Source organism: Schistocerca gregaria, chromosome 2 (genome assembly GCF_023897955.1).
Source record: "Schistocerca gregaria isolate iqSchGreg1 chromosome 2, iqSchGreg1.2, whole genome shotgun sequence".
Taxonomy (NCBI): domain Eukaryota; kingdom Metazoa; phylum Arthropoda; class Insecta; order Orthoptera; family Acrididae; genus Schistocerca; species Schistocerca gregaria.
The window spans coordinates 793,738,334-793,751,628 of NC_064921.1; the positions used below are offsets into that span (position 1 = coordinate 793,738,334).

At 38.9% G+C, this 13,295-nt stretch overlaps 1 protein-coding gene across 2 annotated transcripts in view; it reads right to left on the reverse strand.

Moving 5' to 3' along the window:
- Window positions 1–13,295, reverse strand: part of LOC126335060 (uridine 5'-monophosphate synthase) — an 89,680-nt gene that overhangs the window by 18,240 nt on the left and 58,145 nt on the right. The window lies entirely within an intron of this gene.

Below are 13,295 nucleotides of genomic sequence, written 5' to 3' on the forward strand. Positions count from 1 at the left end.
GCTTCATGAGCCGATCTCTTTTGGATACAGCCGAAACTGCACAAGGTAGCAAAAGGAATATTCGCTGTGCAGCGAGTAGCCGCCTGCCGCCTAGTAGCGTACGTTATCTATTGAGTATCTATCGAGTGTATAGTTTTCGTTGCCGTCGCGTGAACTAGGACAGAACCACCGAAATGATGATGAATTGCATTCATATATATGTTCGGAGTGTGGAAGACTCTATGATTGTAACAAGAATCTGATAAAATTCTTGTCATATGCACATCAAGGAAAGTTACGTGTTGTCCCTCCACAATTAAAGGTGCAAAAGCTTTAGACATATTTGGGTAGTTTAAGGGTAAACAGTTCAACCAGGAGCGCAATTTACTACGTCATGAAAGAAACACACTTGCTTCGGAGAATAGTTATATGAAAATGAAAAGTCCGTTGTGCGATATATCAGTCCTTTCGAAGAAATGCAGTTATGATCATTTCTCAATGTTCAAATTCAAATGGTTCAAATGGGCCTGACACTATGGGACTTAACATCTGAGGTCATCAGTCCCCTAGAATTTACAACTACTTAAATCTAATCAACCTAAGGACAGAACACACCCATGCCCGAGGGAAACATGCTGTGTCAATTACATCATAAAAGACTGAATTTGCTACATGAAACACGTCACTGTGTCAAAAAGTGTGGGGCGAATTACACTTCGGACAACGTCACACAGTGTGTCTTTGTACGTCACCATTCAGAGAAATATGTGCCTAAAACAAAGGGCATACAAAACGTGAAAAACTAAGGGCACACACAACATGAAAACCCAAGGAACTAACTAAATAGGAGGCGTCTGTTCTTCCAACAGTTGTCGACGGGACATTAAACACTTAATACCCTCCTCCTCAATGTGACTGAAGCTGGGACGATAGCTTCAAAGTACAATGCACAGTTACTCAACATCTATACTCCGCAAACCACCACGAGGTGCATGACAGAGGGTATGTCCCGTTGTGCCAGTTATCAGGTTTCCTTCCTGTTCCATTTACGTGTGGACCACGGGAAGAATGATTGAATGACTTTGTGCGTTCAGTAATTATTCTAATCCTATCCTCACGATCCCTATTTGAGTGTAACAGACTTTCACGGGATAGTTTACGTCTATGTTTAAGAGTCTCCCAGTGTGGGGGCCTGGATGGCGTGCAAGGGGTGGGGAGTGGTATGTTACAAAAACTCTTTTAGCAACAAACAATTACATTTATCATTTCCTTCGAACATAGATGATGCCGATGATCTGGAACGAATTCTGTCGGATGTCTGTGTTATGCCAGAGGCGGTCAACAACAATGGAACCACGGCCATGTTTTTAGCATTGATCGAGTGAGCTGCTGTCGACAGCTGGTACAATCGCCCGTTGTCTGCTACAGCGTTGCCAACTATATGATAAATTATCGCGATATACGATAATTACAATGTGAACACGATATATGATAGTACATTGCTGATAATTGTGGAATCCATGATAATTTTTGTGATGCTTTAAGATGAAAATAGATATTTGTAGTAATTTCATACAAAAATAATGTATTTTCATGTATTTAAGTCCACACTCCATTCAATAAAAGAAATTTCTTCTTTTTCACCCGTCCGCTCCCCGCAACAGTCCCACATCTCTTAACTGTATATTCTATTCTGGGGAATACTTTCACTTCCTAACGAATATTGTTACACAACCGATATGTGCCATCAACCATTAGGTCATCGTCATAAGTTGCCGGTGAGATTGGGACGTGAATGCACGAGTTCTCTTTGAAGCATACTACATTTTTTTTATTCCTAAGGGAAATTTAAGTATGGCGTTCTTCAAATAAATACTGTAACAGAGTTTATATATATCAAAGTGGCAACAGTAATTTAGATTCTCCATCAATTCCACTGACGAAAGTGAGGCTGCATAGTGAGCTGAAATTAAACGTCTGAAGCAAAAGTTCAGACAGGAATGATTGACTGATTTGTATTTTAAAGAGTGATGGTGTAAAGTCTGCAGATGTGAATTCAATGCGGAGTTGACTGTAGTAAAATATATTAAAAAAGTTACGTGCCGTAAAATGTGTCGGGCCCCTATAAAAGATGCTCGACTTTTCACCACACTCGAAGTGCTCTGATGCGCTTGATACGCAGAGGAAGAAGGCTCAAATATTGCTACGTGGATTTCTAGCAGAACATAAGTGGGGAAGTGTTAACAAACGACTTTTCACGTAGGTGTGTAGAATGTATGAGTCTGGCGACATAACATCTGACTTTCGGAAGAGTATCATCCGCACAATTCTGAAGACTGCAAGAGGCGACAAGTGCGATAATTATTGCACAATCAGCTTAACAGCTCCTGCATTCAACTTGCTTATAAGAATAATATACAGAAGAATGGAAAACAAAATCGAGGATGTGTTGACGATGATCAATTTGGTTATTCTGACTGACGTGTGTTTGATAATGGAAAGAAAAATCAAGAAAGCAGGTTCATAGTATTTGTCGACCTGGAAAACGCGTTTGAGAATGTAAAATGATGCAAGATGTTCGAAATTCTGGGAAAAATAGAGGTAAGCTATAGGGAGAGGAGGATAATGCACAAGAGCCAAGAGGGAATAATGAGAGTGGACAACCAAGAACGAAGTGCTCGGATTAAAACCGGGTAGCTTCAGATGTGGATTTAAAATTCAGGGTGAAACGATATCAATAATATGATTTGCTGATGACATTGCTATCCTGAGTGAAAGTAAATAAAAGAATTACGTGATCTGCTTAATGGAATGAATATTCTGATCAGTACAGAATAAGGACAGAGTAAATAGAGGAAAAACTAAAGTAGTAAGGAGCAGCAGAAGTGAAAGAAACTTAACATTAAAATAGAGGGTCACAAAATAGATGAAGTTTGGAATTTTGTTCCCTAGGTAACAAAATAACCATTGATGGATGGGGTAAGGAGGACATCAAATTTAGGCTAGCACTGGCAAAAGGATGTTGTACCAGTATCAAAGATGGGCCTTTATTTGAGGAAGAAATTTCTGAGAACGCATGTCTGGAGTACAGCATTGTATGGCAATGAAATATGGACTGTGGGAAAACCGGAACAGAAGAGAATTGAAGCATTTGAGATGTGGTGCTACAGACAAATGTTGAAAATTAGGTGAACTGATGGGGTAAAGAATGAGAAGTTTCTGCACAGAATCGGAGAGGAAAGGAATATGTAAAAACTCTGACAAGGAGAAGGGACAGGATGATAAGACATCTGTTAAGACATCAGAAATGACTTCCATGAGGGAGCTGTAGAGGGCAAAAACTGTAGAAAAAGTGCCTTTCCCGATTCTAAAATTGATGAAAACATACAATTAAGTAGAACAAAAGCCACAGGGCTGATAAAGAATGTCATAGGCAAGTGTCATTTTGATGAATTGAATGAAGTTCTACGAAAACAAAAGTTCGGTTGCAAAATTGACGAATCTACTGACATTTTTGTGCGGTATTTTGATGAAGTTAGCTCCAAAATAAATACTAAATTTTGGCAGTTGTTATAAGTTTTGAGAAGAAAGATGCACGTCCGCTCATGTGGATGCTACTGCTAATGGTTTGTATGATCTCCTATGTAACACATTGTCAGTACATAATATTTATCTTGAAAAATTTGGTAGGATTTGCTTCAGATGCGTGCAACACAACGATGTGGATAGAAATTCTGTTGCTAGTCGACTAATTTGAGGTTTTCCTGGCAATTTTATAGAGAAAGGTAAATGCCATCCATTGCAAACAATTAGAAAGGATATGTGAAGACATAGCAACAGGTACATATTCATTCTTTAAGCATAGATCAAAAAGAATAGTCTAGTTTGCGGAATTTCAAGAGTTTTGTAATATTGAACCTAACACGACACTGCATCCGTCTCGAACAAGATGTTGTCTTTGTTAACTTGTTTCACGTATTATTGAAAAGTGGAATGCACTGCAATTATTTTTCGCTTCCAAGTGGGAAGAAGAAAGCCAGTATGCAGCTGAACAGTTACAGTCATTCTGGGGCAACTTTGAACATGTAATTTTTATATTTCTCGAGTGGATTCTGCCCAACTTTGTGTTGCTGAATCAGTATTTTCAAAGAGAGAAATTAGTAATTTGCTCTTCACATGATAGAATGTACGAAACACACAAAGAAATCCTTCTCTGCTACATGTCTCCTGATTATACCAACATAACTGATTCCACATACATAGGTCCAGCGAACTAAGCCCAACTTGTGCTTTATGCATAAGTGTACGAAGGCTGGAACTTTAACAGTTGCAACTATTTATTTACAGTTTGTATAAAATAGATACATGTTTCAAAGTTTTACTGATGTTGAGACTAGTCACCAACATTGTGTATAACGTGTTACCAGCCATGTGGAAATCGTAGAATACCCTTAGCAGTGTCACTTGTGTTGACAGTTCAAGTGGCGCAGTCTATTGTCCGATGAATTTGTAGCAGTTCTGAAGCAAATGCTGTGAAGTGTTTCCTTCAGTTTAGAAATCTAGTTGAACTCACGAGCACTTAGCAGCCCCATCAGTCAAACAAATCAGTAGGCCCTAATACCTTGCACTGTACGCGCTTGAGCATTGTCCTACAAAATGATGGTCAGGTCCTGCAGAAAGTGTCATCACTTTTGTCTCTAAGCTGGTTGTAGGTTGTGTTGCAAAAATGAACAGCAGAGAGACAGAATGACACTTTCTGCATGACCTGACCATCATTTTGAAGGCAATACTCAAGCACATACCAATTTGTCAGACTGATGGGCTACTAAGTGCTATACCACCTACTGCACTCCCCTAACTTGAGCGCTCGTGAGTTCAACTATTTCTAAACTGAAGGAAACACTTCACGGCATTCACTTCAGAACTGCTGCAAATTCGTCGGGCAATAGACCAAGCCGCTCAAACTGTCAACGCAACTGTCACTGCTAAGAGTATCCTACGACTTCCACATGGCTGGCAACTGGTTATACACAAAGCTGGTCACTACTTTGAATGTCAGTAAAACTCTGAAGCAGGTATCTATTTCATACGAGCTGTAAATAAATAGTTGCCACTATTAAAGTTCCAACTCTCGTATTTAGATGTAGGTGTGATTAAGTTCATGAGCCAATCGGAAAACATCTCACAAAAATCTAGTCATTTCCACTACAAAGTGCAACAGTTCCTTATAATGTCTTCTTGTGAGATAAAATAAGTGGTATTATTTCAAAAATTCTGTTCTAAAAATGTTGAGTTGGCTAACACCAGAAATAGCATTGGCAAAAAGTGCTGAAAAGCCATCAATGCTTGTTCCACTTCTATAAAAAGGTTCAGAGAATTTCTTGAAAAGACAAGATGCTTGTGCAAATGACTATCAGAGGAGAGCATTGCCACATGCAGAATTGCCCGAAAATCAAAGAGGTAGACGATTTTCATAAAGAACGCTAGTGACCTTCATGGTAACCAAGAATTCCTCCAAATAGGAAACTGTGCAAGATATATTAGTTTCACCAGATTTCAATGCTGGTTGTGAGAGGGTATTTAAAAAAATGAATTTAGTGAAGATGGTGTTGAGAGATAAGTTACATTCAGGTACAGTAAGCTCACTTCGCAGCTTGTCAAGAATTCTGTACAGTTCGAACCAACCAGTATAATGATTGGATCGATGAACACTTCCAACATTTATGCCAAGGAGAAGGAATCTCCTCGGGATAGTGATGCCTAGGTGGAGTTCAATAACAATGCCTATTAGGGTGAGGTTAATTATATTACATACCCATGCTACTTTTCAATCGGGTTTGCACAAAATCTGTGATGCTTTGGAATCTTCTGAGTTTATCTTGTTCTGAAGTAGATTAGTGCAACAGATCGCGATTTCAGATGTTTGGGTTCGTAATTCGCAAATTTTGTGGATAAAAATTTTAAGAGAAGAAGACTTTGCTATTCGCGATTGAAAACACGTATTGTTTATGTCATATTATCAGCATTATTGTTTCTATGGTTTATGACTTTCAGTATAGGGTAATTTTAGATAAAAATTCCATAATTTTGTCTTCCGAGGTTGGCAATGTTCGTTTGCTACACTATGACTATCCTTAACACCAGGACAGGGGCTTATGGACAGCCTGGAAGGACCATCTGCTCATTTTGCCCTTTTTAAAAATAGTAAAAAAAAATTGGATGTATACTAATTTATTTCATACTATTTATGCAGTTTACGTGACTAAAGTTTCGCTTTTTCTGTAGAATCACAGGGTAGAATGAACATTTTATATCTAATAATTAATCCAAATACATATAACAACAAACTGTGGAATGGTTAACTCCCCTTAGTAAAAACAAGTGTTAGTATTAAATTTTGAATAGCACAATATATTGTACAGAAAACATTTGTAATCTTTATTCCGCTCATTCAAATCTACCTGCTGCAGGGTGACAAATATGAGTATTCAGCGTTGCCTAAACATGGTCCACATACATACTTGCTGTACTTCATACATAATTGCTGGCTCCTATTCTTCCCTGTACATCCTCCAAGTCTCGTGAATGTTGCTATATTGCAATACTGTATCAGCAAATCTGTTTCTACATCTACACTCATGCTCATAAATTAAGGATACTGCTGATACATGGTGAAGCAACACTCTGGTGGGCAGTTTGCGGGTTTAAACCACCTCGGGGTATGACCATACGGTGCATTTGACTTGCGGTGCTGGCAGCAGTCCAGATACGAGGGAAGTGTGTTGGTGCCTGTCGGTACGGTGCAGCCAGTAAGTATGCAGACGTTTTCAGACATGCTAATGGTGACTGTGTGTTGAAAATGGCTCAAAGAACACACATTGATGACGTTATGAGGGGTAGAATTCTAGGGCGACTGGAGGCTGGTAAAACACAGCAGGTTGTAGTATGAGCCCTCTGTGTGCTACAAAGTGTGATCTCAAGATTATGCCAATGATTCCAGCAGATAGGAAACGTGTCCAGGCGCTACAGTACAGGACGTCCACTGTGTACAACACCACAAGAAGACTGATATCTAACCATCAGTGCCCGCAGACAGCCACGGAGTACTGCAGGTAGCCTTGCTCAGAACCTTACCGCAGCCACTGGAACAAGTGTCTCCAGACACAGAGTCTGCAGTCGGCTGAACAGACATGGTTTATCACCTGGAGAGTGGAAAGTGCATTCCCTGGTCACAGGAGATACCATAAAGCCTGGTGTCAAGAACACAGTACATTGTCATTGGAACAGTGGTCTCAGGTTATGCTCATGGACGAGTTCAGGTATAGTCTGAACAGCGATTCTCACCGCGTTTTCATCTGGCGTGAACCAGGAACTAGATACTAACCCCTTAATGACCTTGAAAGGGACCTATATGAAGGTTGTGGTTTGATGGTGTGGTGTGGTGTGGGATGGGATTATGACTGGTGCACGTACACCCCCTGCACATCTTTGACGGAGGAACTGTAACAGGTCACGTGTACTGGGACATCATTTTGCACCAGTATATCTGTCTTTTCAGGGTTGCAATCGGTCCCACCTTCCTCCTGATGGATATTTCACAGCCCCACCGAGCTGCCATCGTGGTGGAGTACCTTGAAACAGAAGATATCAAGTGAATGGAATGGAATGGACTGGACTGGACTGCCTGTTCCACAGACCTAAACCCCAACGAGCACGTCTGGGATGCTTTCAGTCGAAATATTGCTGCATGTCTTCAAACCCCTACGCCATTCAGGAGCTCCAACAGGCACTGGTGCAAGAATGGAGGCTATACCCCGGCTGCTTCTCGACCACCTGATCCAAAGTATGCCAACCCATTGTGTGGGCTGTGTACGTGTGCATGGTGATCATATCCTGTATGGATGTCGGGGTACATGCGCACGAAACAGTGGCATTCTGTAGCACATGTGTTTTGGAATGGTTTTCTCAACTTATCACAAATACTGTGGACTTACAGATCTGTGTCATGTGTGTTCCCTATGTGCCTATGCTATTAGCACCAGTTTTGTGTAGTGCCACATTGTGTGGCACCACATTCTGCAATTATCCTTAATTTATGAGTGTGAGTGTACATCGGTACTCCTGTGTACTCATGTAATGATGGAGTCAACTCTCTTCCCAACTTGCATATGAACTGACGCAGGGCAATGCTTCAGCTAGTCAGAGACTAATGGGTAAACTGTCAAGATCTCTTTGTTGATACTGTCTAACAACTAGACTGTCCATGTTGAATAGCCAACATGATAACATCTCTTAGTCACCATCAGTCAAAATGTAAAATTATTCTGTGGTAAATTGGATACATAAAACTTTGTGAGTAAAGTGCTGACAAGAGAACACACACAATAGTTTTGAAAATATGCAAGTTTTCACAGCCAGTGGTTCCTTTGAGGTTTAGGAAATGGAAAAAGTTACAGAAAATGCACCAAGAACCCCCAGTCAGGGGAAACTTATCGGACAGAATTAGAAGGAAATGCTGAATCGGTCTTCTAATGAAGCTCACCAACACTAGGTATGGACTATACAATAAATGAACCACAAGGCATCAATGCAACCAGGTAAAATAACTCAAAACATTGTATCATTCGCGCACCACAAGGCATCAATGCAACCAGGTAAAATAACTCAAAACATTGCATCATTCGCGCGAGCACCCCCCCCCCCCCCCCCCCACACACACACACACACACACACACACACACACACCTGAGGGAGGACTCTAACCTCCGATGGGGGAGTCGCGCGAACTGCAGCAAGGTGCCTCAGACCGCGTGGCTACCCCACGCGGCAACAGAAAGATGTACTAACAGAGGGGTTTACTGATCAGTGTCTATATGAGTAAAGGCACAAGAGACCAATTTCTGCAGTAACATAATAGCTCAAAAGCAGGCCAATCAAGCATAACGTGTTCATAATAAGGCATATAAGCACTGAACAGATAAGGTTGCTACAGATTAGCACAGTATGGATTCAGTGCAAGCTCCAGAAGGACATTTTGTTTTGCTATTATGGAGACGTAGCAATCTGAAGAGTTAAACTTCTGTTTAAGTACCTAACTACTTGTTTACCAAATGATACTCCACCAGTTTCAAGTTCCTAGTCCTGAAAAAGGGACAGTCATGGCAGATCATTACCCGTTACCTTCTAGCATGTCCACACTAATTGGCCTCAACGATAGTCTCACTGGTGTCTGTAAGAATCAACAACTGCACCAGCACACATACACATACAATAAGAGGTGGTAGGATCTTGTTCCCACACCTCTGTGTTGATAAAGAATATTTCTGAATGATGTAATGATGTGGAAGTCTTTACACCAGTCAATACTGATTCATGTACACACCATGTGTTAAATTTTTGGATTGTTCCATATTTCACATTCCTTCCACCAGCAAATTCATCACTGTCAGGCTATACAATGAATCTAGATTCATGGGACAGCAAAAGGCAGTTCCAATGGGACAAAATATGTTTGAATCTTTGCAAAAGTAAGCATTCCACACAAGAAACTCTATTTAGAGAGAATAAAAACCATTTATTCTCTCATTATTATTATTTCTTTTTCCTGTCTCAGACGTTATATCTGGTTAAAAATGGAAAGTGACAGACCTTGATCACGTGTGACGTCCTTTTAACTGTACGGTATGTTACATTGCATTTAGGAACTTTCGGGTAATTGAACATGTTTCAATAATTACAGATTTCTGTAGTTGTATATATGTGTTTGGATGCGGCTGTATTGCGTTGATGTACTGGTGGATATTGGGTGGTATGACTCCTGTAGTTGATAGTGTAATTGGTATGATGTCAACTTTATCCTAATGCCACATGGCTTTAACTTCCTCAGGCAGTTGGATGTATTTTTCAATTTTGTTCTCCTGTTTCCTTCTGTATATTTGTTATATTGGGTCTGGATATTTTGATTAGTTGTGTTACTTTCTTCTTTTTATTGGTGAGTATGATGTCAGGTTTGTTATGTGGTGTTTTATCTGTTATAATGGTTCTGTTCCAGTATAATTTGTATTCATCATTCTCCAGTACATTTTGTGGTGCATACTTGTATGTGGGAACGTATTGTTTTATTAGTTTATGTTGTATGGCAAGTTGTTGATGTATAATTTTTGCTACATTGTCATGTCTTCTGGTGTATTCTGTATTTGCTAGTATTGTACATCCGCTTGTGATGTGATCTGCTGTTTCTATTTGTTGTCTGCGAAGTCTGCATTTATCTGTTGTTGTATTGGGAGCTTTAATAATATGCTTGCTGTACTATCTGGTGTTTATTGTTTGATCCTGTATTGCAATCATGAATCCTTCCGTCTCACTGTATATATTGCCTTTTCTTAGCCATGTGTTGGATGTGTCTTGGTCGATGTGTGGCTGTGTTAGATGATACGTGTGCTTGCCATGTAGTGTTTTCTTTTTCCAATTTACTTTCTTCCTATCTGTTAATGTTATGTGATCTAAAGGGTTGTAGAAGTGGTTATAAAATTGCAATGGTGTAGCTGATGTATTTATATGAGTGACTGCTTTGTGTATTTTGCTAGATTCTGCTCGTTCCATAAAGAATTTTCTTAAATTGTCTATCTGTCCATAATGTAGGTTTTTTTTGTCAATAAATCCCCTTCCTCCTTCCTTTCTGCTTAATGTGAATCTTTCTGTTGCTGAATGTATGTTATGTATTCTATGTTTGTGGCATTGTGATCGTGCAAGTCTGTCGAGTGCTTCTAGGTCTGTGTTACTCCATTTCTATACTCCAAATGAGTAGGTCAATATTGGTATAGCATAAGTATTTATAGCTTTTGTCTTGTTTCTTGCTGTCAATTCTGTTTTCAGTATTTTTGTTAGTCTTTGTCTACATTTTTCTTGTAGTTCTTCATTAATGTTTGTATTATCTATTACTATTTTTTGTCTGTATCTTAGATATTTATAGGCATCTGTTCTTTCCATTGCTTCTATGCAGTCGCTGTGGTTATGCAATATGTAACCACCTTGTTTAGTGTGTTTTCCCTTGACTATGCTATTTTTCTTACATTTGTCTGTTCCAAAAGCCATATTTATATCACTGCTGAATATTTCTGTTATCTTTAGTAATTGGTTGAGTTGTTGATTTGTTGCTGCCAGTAGTTTTAGATCATCCATGTATAGCAAATGTTTGATTTTGTGTTGGTATGTTCCAGTAATTTTATATCCATAATTTGTATTATTTAGCATGTTGGATAGTGGGTTCAGAGCAAGGCAGAACCAGAAAGGGGTCTCGTTGGTATATTCCATGCTTAATCTGTATTGGCTGTGATGTGATATTATTTGAATTTGTTTGGATATTAAGTGTGGTTTTCCAATTTTTCATTACTATGTTTAGGAACTGTATCAATTTAGGATCTACTTTGTATATTTCCAATATTTTTAGTAACCATGAATGGAGTACACTATCAAAAGTTTTCTGGTAATCAATGTATGCGTAGTATAGCGACCTTTGTTTAGTTTTAGCTTGATATGTCACCTCTGCATCTAGTGTCAGTTGCTCTTTACATCCTCGTGCTCCTTTGCAACAGCCTTTTTGTTTTTCATTTATAATTTTGTTGTGTGTTGTGTGTGTCATTAATTTCTGTGTAATGACTGAAGTTAATATTTTGTATATTGTTGGTAGGCATGTTATGGGGCAATATTTTGCTGGGCCTGCTTGATCTTTAGGTTTCAGATAAGTTATTCCATGTGTAAGTGTATCAGAGACTGTGTATGGGTCTGCAATGTAACTGTTAAATAATTTAGTTAGATGTGAATGTGTTGAGGTGAACTTCTTTAGCCAGAAATTTGCTACTTTATCTTTTGCAGGGGCTTTCCTATTGTGCGTAGAATTAATTGCTCGGGTGATTTCATGTTGCAAAATTATCACTTCAGGCATTTGTGGTATCATCTTTTATGTGTCTGTTTCTGCTTGTATCCACTGTGCATGTCTGTTATGTTGTACCGAGTTTGACTATATGTTGCATATTATTATTATTATTATTATTATTATTATTATTATTATTATTATTTAACCTTAGATCATGGTGTTTCCTTTTATTATTTTTTATTGTTTGTGGTTTGTGATCAATTTAGTCTACAGGCACATGATTGGCAACATTTTAAATTTATACATTTAAATCGATACATCTAATAATTCACAAAAAGAGAAGGAAGATACTAACTCTGGCAAAAAACAGATGCTAATTATGCACAAAATATATGCTAATTTTGCAAAATAAGATGCTACATTTTCAGTCCCTAGCAATAGATAATGATCACCACTGGCTGAAGTTGCTTATTATGATCTTTTTTGAATGTCTCTCACTGTTTGATAATAAGTGCAGTTATGAAACTGCACACTGGTGCACTCAATGGCATTTGATATTTCACACTCCTATTCTACTGATGGCTCACTATACCACAGACTGTTCACTAGGAATAATGAAAGAACATAACTTCAAGAAGAAATTTACGAAAAACAAGACCTAAATCATTTCATTAAGGATAGCCATATTGGAATTTAACAGTGGCCGTTTCATACACAGCAGCATTCCGCCTCAGTGCGTTGGTATTAATGAAGTGAAGAAAGCACATTGCTCAGAAATGTCTGAGTGTATGGTTAGGTGTACCATCCTGAGGGGTGAAACTACATCTGCATCTATACTCTGCAAACCACCATGAAGTGCATGGCAGAGGTTATATCCCATTGTATCAATTATAAAGGTCCCTTCCTGTTTCATTCATGTAAGGAGTGGGGGAGGATTATTTGTTTGAATGCCCCTGTGAATGCTGTAATTATTCTAATCTAATCCTCATGATCCCTATGTGAGTGATAATTGGGGGCTGTAGTATATTCGTAGAGTCTTAATTTAATGGCGGTTCTTGAAACTTCATTAGCAGACTTCCTCGGGATACTTTATATCTATCTACAAGAGTCTGCCGGTTCTGTGACACTTTCCAACTGATCAAACAAACATGAGACCATCCATGCTGCCCTTCTCTAGATATGTTCAATATCCCGTGTTAGTGCTATTTGGTACAGGTCCCCCACTTCCCCAGTAGTCTACCAATAAACCAAACTATACCATCCACTTTACCCACGACTGAGCCCATGTGATCATTCCATTTCATATCCCTACAGAGTATTACACCTAGTATTTGATTGAGGTTGCCAAGTCCAACACTGATTCATTGATGTTATAGTCATAGCATGCTATGTTTTTTTTTGTTTAGTGAAGTGTACAATTTTACATATCTAGACATTTAAA